The sequence below is a fragment of the Morone saxatilis genome, unplaced genomic scaffold, assembly GCF_004916995.1.
Source record: "Morone saxatilis isolate NCDOM2014 unplaced genomic scaffold, NCSU_SB_2.0 Contig14, whole genome shotgun sequence".
Classification (NCBI taxonomy): domain Eukaryota; kingdom Metazoa; phylum Chordata; class Actinopteri; family Moronidae; genus Morone; species Morone saxatilis.
Window position 1 is genome coordinate 19,915,681 of NW_023339696.1, and position 6,963 is coordinate 19,922,643.

Sequence of the window (6,963 nt, forward strand, 5' to 3'; positions counted from 1 at the left end):
CCGGGTTAGGGGGGTGAATAGACAGAGGTGGAGATCCGGGTGAGCGCCAGGTAGGTTCAGGCCTTTGGCGGGTGGCCAGATAGGTTTTGCGGGGTTTGGGTGGTGCCAGATGTTGACGTGTACGGGGGAAAAGTGTTTGTTTGTGGAGTTTGACTACAGTGTGTGAGCAGAAAGTCTTCTTGACCTGTCCGACAGCTCTGGTCCTCACGGAGGCCCAGTTGCGGCATGCTCCGGAGGGTCCGGCGGCGGGGCGTGGCTGGCCCCTGTTTAGGAGGTTAAGTAGGAGCGTGCACGGGGACACAACTGGATCAGAGGGGGGTCGTTGCTGGTCTGCACAGATGGCGTGGTGCGTGCGTGTGTTCGTGCGCGTGTGTTATGATAGGGTTGGATGATGCCCTGGTCACATGGGCAGCAGTAATTGGCCTCCATATTGACCAGTTTGCAGCGCTGGGGGGCGGGCAGTCTCCCAGCTGGACCTGTCAGATGGCATCGCATCCACCTCACTGATCACCCCCCGGACGACCTCCGCACCTCTCCCTTTTCCTTTCATCTCTCCTTTCTCCTTCATCCCTTCATCTCGCCTTCTCTCCGTCACCTTTAATCTTCCGTTGCCCGCCTCTTCAGCCATCACAGGGATGACCTGCTCCGTCCGTCACCGCCGCTGTCTACTTTTTACAGCTCCTCCAAACTTAAACCAAGGAGTCTGTACTTGTACTACTGAGTATTAGCCTAGAACAAACTCGAACAAGACTTGTGTTTTCTATGTTTTGGTAATCAGCGTTTGTTGATCAGGATGGGAACACTGTTTAGTGTTAGTTAGTTTAATTAGTTTTTATGGATGAAAAAAATGAACCATGACCTTGAACAAAGCCAGAACGTTTACCAGTGAGCTGAAATTATTATTTACATTTTTTACCAAGTCTTGAGGAATTTTCTTGAAACTATTTCTTTTGATGTACCTGCTGCTGGTGTTACACTGATTGACAATCATTGCTGGTGACAGGTTCAATCTTTTTTCCCTGTATGTGTTAAACATAGAAAATGAAAACACTTTAAACAGTAGTTTGATGGATGTTGGGAGATAAACTCTTTTGGGTCTTGCTGTATTGAAACATTGCAACATTATCTTGAAATCATATATTGGCCATCTTGAAACAAGATCATTCCAGTAGCATCAAGAAAATGTCATTTTATTTCAGGACAATTATGAAAAAAGGATTTGCTTTGAATTAGCTGACTCAATTGGTGCACTTATTTAAAGGCAAACAAACATTTTAAGTCTGAAACAGGACTTCTTGACTTGCTAAAATAGATTTTTTGCAGTGTTGTGTAAAACAGACCTTTGTGTGTCTGACTGACTTTTAGCGTGGTATCACCCTCCCACCCGGAGCAGTAATGGTGTATGTTTTGCTGTGAGATGCCCGACTGTGAGGAGTTAGCGCTATAGAAGGGATTTCATCCCAGACTTGGCAGGGGAGGGTCTCTGGGTACGTAGAGAACAATTGTCTTTCCTTCGGTCCTGTCAGCCAGCAAACACAGAGAGCTGGCACACGCTCAGTGGGAAAAGAGCGGGAGTGACAAGGGGGATGGACACACACATACACACACACACACACATACACACACACTCACACGCACACACACTCACACACTACCGTGCACTTATGCCCATCCCTTCCTCACAGTAGCAAAATGGGTTCTGATGATGCCGCTGGGGATTGTGGGATGACAGGCTGGTTCTGCGAAGTGGATGGGAGGACCTGATGAAAATAGTCTGTAAAATGACCACAGTGTTAGCCTGCTGTCAGACTAACAGACAGAACGACAAAGAGGGAGGGAGGGAGGAGAAAGAGGGAAGTAGAGACAGATAAATAGAGGAAGAGATTGGCAGAGCAACACAATGTCTACCATGCATGCTCCTCTGCCAGGGATAGCTCATATGGGAATACACGTATGAGAGCTCTGTGTATGTTTAATATACATGCATGTGGACAAGTGTCTTGACCCTGTAGCTCCTTTGCTATCCGTGTTTCTGAATACATGTGGAAGAAGGAGTGTAACTGCATGTTGTGTGTGCATGCATGCATGTGCGCCTTTACACTCGAGCAGGAATGAGAGGTGGGAGAGGAGGGTGAAGTGTGTTTGTGTGTGTGGAGGAGGAGGCGGGGGGTGTGCACGTTTAAATTCTGTGACATCTGTTCATTACAACAAGAGTGTGTTTATTTTTATACAGCCAGCCACAAGCAGAGAGCTCAACTGGCACCGCTGGTTAATGTACCAGCCCGCTACGACGGCAAAGCAAATGAAATATTTACCAGCAGACAGAAAGAATGGGGAGAGGAGCGAGGACAAAGGGAGAGAAAGAGGCAAAATGATAAGATAATATGTGACAAAAATGCGCACAGTGTCTCTACTCACGCAAGTCCCCATTCTGATCTAATTAAGGAGAGAGACACAATCAACAGCTCATAGTGTAAAGGCCTAGAAAACTGCACTCTATATGTGGTGCTGCGGAATAGAAAAGGAACAAAACCCCTCTTCTATCAGCATCCTACTGCAAATGTGCAACATCTAGTGCAAATTGGAAGCAGTGAGATATCTGTTCAAGCTATAGAGGACACTACAAAGCAACCAATATCACATAGAATAAGCCAGAAAACAACTAGAGGGGGTACAAAAGATACTTCACTATGAAGGTCACACTGTGTTTGGGGTATTTAGCAGCTTAAAATGTGTTGAGTGACTGGTTTAAGATGCCCAGATGGTCCAGAGAACATTTTAGAAGATCCTTTGTGTCCACAGCTCGTAATGGATTATGATATTTGACATCCTGGTTTGATCTTTATTTATATTTTACTGGTCATGTTTCAATTGTATTTGTGATTGGCTTCTTATTAGTGGATCAAATTGTAACTGATATTGTTTTTGTCCTTTAACTTGGCTTTTGAGCATAATATGTTTCAGTATATGTGTTAGTGTTTTAGTATGAGTATGTCTTTCATATGTGGTTGTTTGTGAGCTGTTAGTTTCCTTTTAGAAGATTTATAAAGTCATCTATCTATTGGGACAGGAAGTGTCTGGAAGTATAGTTCAGATGCTCAGTGTGCCAACTGCTGAAGCCACAGTGTTTAGTTAAGGTAACTGTTCTGTTGCAAAGCAACAACTCTTGACCCTGAGAGTGAAAAGTACTAGACCAACCCGAGCCCTCCAATCATCCTAAACAACCAGACCTCTGCATCAACAAGCCCCCTGCACCACCCCCTCCCCTCCGACCGCCCCCAGACCCACTACTGCCTGGCCCCACTCCCATGCTCCCCTGGGACAGGCTGCTCTGGAATGCCGCTCATGGGGAAGAATCTCGCTGCAGGCACTCAATATGTCACACGTGTCTCAGAGAAAGATAGAGAGACAGAGAGAGGTGTGACAGGTATGGTGTAGTACTTTTCTAAGTCAATGACAGGTTGTCTCTGTCTATGTTTTTATGTGTGCGTGTTTGTGTGATCGTGTGTGACAGATTCCCAGATTAAAGGTTTAAAGGGTTCAGATTAACAGGCTCAGGACACAGTGCCCAGCTCTGAGCAAAAGGGAATTAGGATGGCATTAACATCTCCTCTGCACCAGCACATTAGCCATTCATTACCATGTGGTTGCACAATCAGTACCAGGCTGCCCCTCATTCCCCTCTGTGTTATTGCATTCATGACAATGTTAACACGTTGGAATGCTTTGTTATTCATAGACCATTAGCAGGAGTATAGTTTATCACTCATCACTAGGCAATTGTCACTTGTCCTTTATTTCTATAACATTTGCAGGAATAAATACATGCACTGTCACTATATCACTGTGGATTTCATATTTATACCTTGCATTGCTTGATCTGACAGCAATGCCAAATCACATTAACAAATGTAAAATGTTTGATTTCTGCTACACAATAGTATGTTTAAGTATTAATTATTGCATGTGAGATTTTTACATCCAGATGATCATTATCATATGAAATTTGATTGCTGAAAACCAACACAGTCAAAGCCAAAAAGCTTGTGAGCCACAGCTGGCCTCTACACCGCCATGAACTTTGTGCACCATCATGTCAGAAATCATCAGGATTGCTCCGTGGCACCAAACACGTGTGCAGGTACCCCAACACAAGCTGGTCAGTGCAGGGTTAGGTCTGGAGGTTAAAGGGCCACTCGTATTGGGCTGCCTATTATTTGTTCTGAGGTAGATTTTGCACAGTGACAGAACAACAGAGCCAGCAGAAAGAATCTGTGTATGTAACATGGTTTAAGACTTGTTTGGGCAAATATTTGTGATTATATAAATGAACACTGGAATGGAACAAGTTACCATTGCCAATTACAAATACAATGAGCCAAAAAAAAACTGATTGGAAAAAAGAGAGGCTCTATCTACTGTAGATGTCCATTTTCACTGAGCTCCTGATTTGCTCTTCCTTTAATCGATGACATACTTCCTTCCTGACTTTTCTTCATGACTCCTATTTCTTTAAACTAAACTAAACTAAACTAAAAGGCAAGCAAGAAAAAAGAAAAAAAAACTCTTTAAACATGTAATCTCCAGTGAGGATTAAGTGAAAACCATAACTTAAAGAGGCTTTAATCAATATTCTTAATATATCTTAATAACAATGTATAACATGACAAAGTGAAAACAATGTAAAAGGGGTCGCTCAGACCACCCCCCGGCTTTATAGAGCTTTATAGTGAGTTTCAGCTTGTTGTTTTGCTGTCCGGTCCATGCCTGTACTGTTTTGGTTCACTCTCACCACTCTCATAGCGTTGTTTTCGGCCACAGCAGGGAGCTGTGAACCCACTGTACACTATCTGGCCATCTCCAAATGGCAGACGCATGTAGTAGTTAAAGAGCCAGATATTTCATTTAGGAGTTAAAACAGAGCTAAAAGAGAGTATTGGACAAGTTCGCCAGGTGGTCACAAAAGTGGTCACTCCAAATGAATTATATTGGTGGTCCAACTGCTGAATGTGTAAATAAGCTAATTGGTTGCTAACAAGTTCGCCATATCAGTTTATAGGTGATGATATGTCAGTGTTAATTGCCAAAAAAATGGTTATTGCAGGTGTAAGAAGCAACTAACCTTGTGAGGCAGCTGGACACCCAGGATCACAAAATCACAAGATCACACTAGAATCCATCTTTCCAGGCTTCAAGCTATGCACTTGTGTCTAACCACAGTGTTTAGACCAATCAGTGTCCTATGAGGAACTACTGGCATCTACGGCATGAGCTACAGGTGTGGTTAAACAATAGGTGTATGTGACCGTGTGTGAGAGGTTCAGCAACAGAAGAGCAAAGAATGGCACTGAAGGCTTTTCTTGATGGAAAAGATGTTTTCGCTGTTCTCCTGACTGGCTTTGGTAAGAGTTAGACTATGCTATATGGTTCATTGATCTGATTGGTTGAAGTTTGCCAGATGGTTCATCCAATCACCTGCCAAGTATTTTCTCAAAGTATCTGCCCTTTTCCAAACAGTTTCCAACAATGACTTCCCAGATGGTTCTGTCTGTGTAACAAACCATCTGATGCTGTTAGGTTAGGAAGCAGGGTGTACTGAAAATGTGGTCTTCAATTTAAGAAATGCTATCAGTTTGAAATACAGGCTACAAATCTTCTCAATTATTGCCTCATATTATAAATATATTAAAACATCACAATACATTTGGCACTGTTAAATTATTGTTTAAAAATGCAACACCTTGTTTAAGAACATGAAATACCTCATACAGAATAACACACTAAATTCATTAAGGCACGGCACAACACTCTACTGCAAACTTTTTTCTGTGTTTACTCTGTGCCTCACTGTGCCAAGAGAGATGTGAAGACATGGATTGACACACCATCTCTTCTCCAAAGCCTTCCTCCTCAGCCTCGCCAGATTAAGGGATTACCAGGCAAGGCGAGCACTAAAGCTGGCTAATTCTCACCCAAGCACAGAGAGCTAAGGCTACCCAGAGCCCTGCGGAGCCCCTCTCTCCTCAGAGCAGCTGTGTGGTGGAGGGAGGGACGGAGCTGCTTCTCTCAGAGGAACCGTACGAAAAGAGTGAGAAATCAGAGCATCACTCATGCAATTTTCTCCCTATGGCACTGATGACTTTTTGTCAGTTAGTATAGACCGCTAATGACACACAACCAAACTTCCGTACATTTATTCCCTTATTCATAAACAGTCAAATATTATCATTTTTCTTAATTCCTCTTTCCATGAATTTCATATTTATTTTTGTCTGTCATTATGTCAGCATACAGATATTGCTATTTCTGTTTTTACACCTGTCTGTGCAATTATTTCTCCTTTCATGCATTGTTGAAATACTTTTTTGTTTAGAATTCTTTCCCTTTTCTTCAAGGTATACTTGCTGCTACAATGGACCGCATTTCAAATTTAATCAAATAATTACCAAAGTTTATTAGAGATTAATCAGATCAAATTACATGAAATGGATAAGGGCAAATATAGCCTAATTTCTGTACTAAACAGAAGTGATGTAAAGTTGGACCAAAATATTAATGTTTTTATCTTAAAATATGGCTTATGTATGTTTTCTACTGAATATTTTCTCTAGCTCAGTGTTGACAGTATTCCAGCAACGCTCTTGAGCAGTGACTCTCAAATCTTACACACTGCGTTTTTGCAGGATCGCAGCTGCTGAGAGAGGTATATAATACTCCTGAATTAATCAGTCAACATGGAAGTTAACAAGAAAACGAAGGATGCAAACAACCAAATTATTGGGGCACGAAAAATTATATTTAGCCATTAGAGAGGCTTTTGGGTACTGGTTTAGAGTGCAGTTTTTGGCTTTTATTTGACAGAGATCCAAGCTATCAACCATCCACACCAGCGCTTTACAACAATATTTACAACTTCAGTTGAACGAAGGTTGGAAATTTGGCGGGACACAAAGGCAGACAATG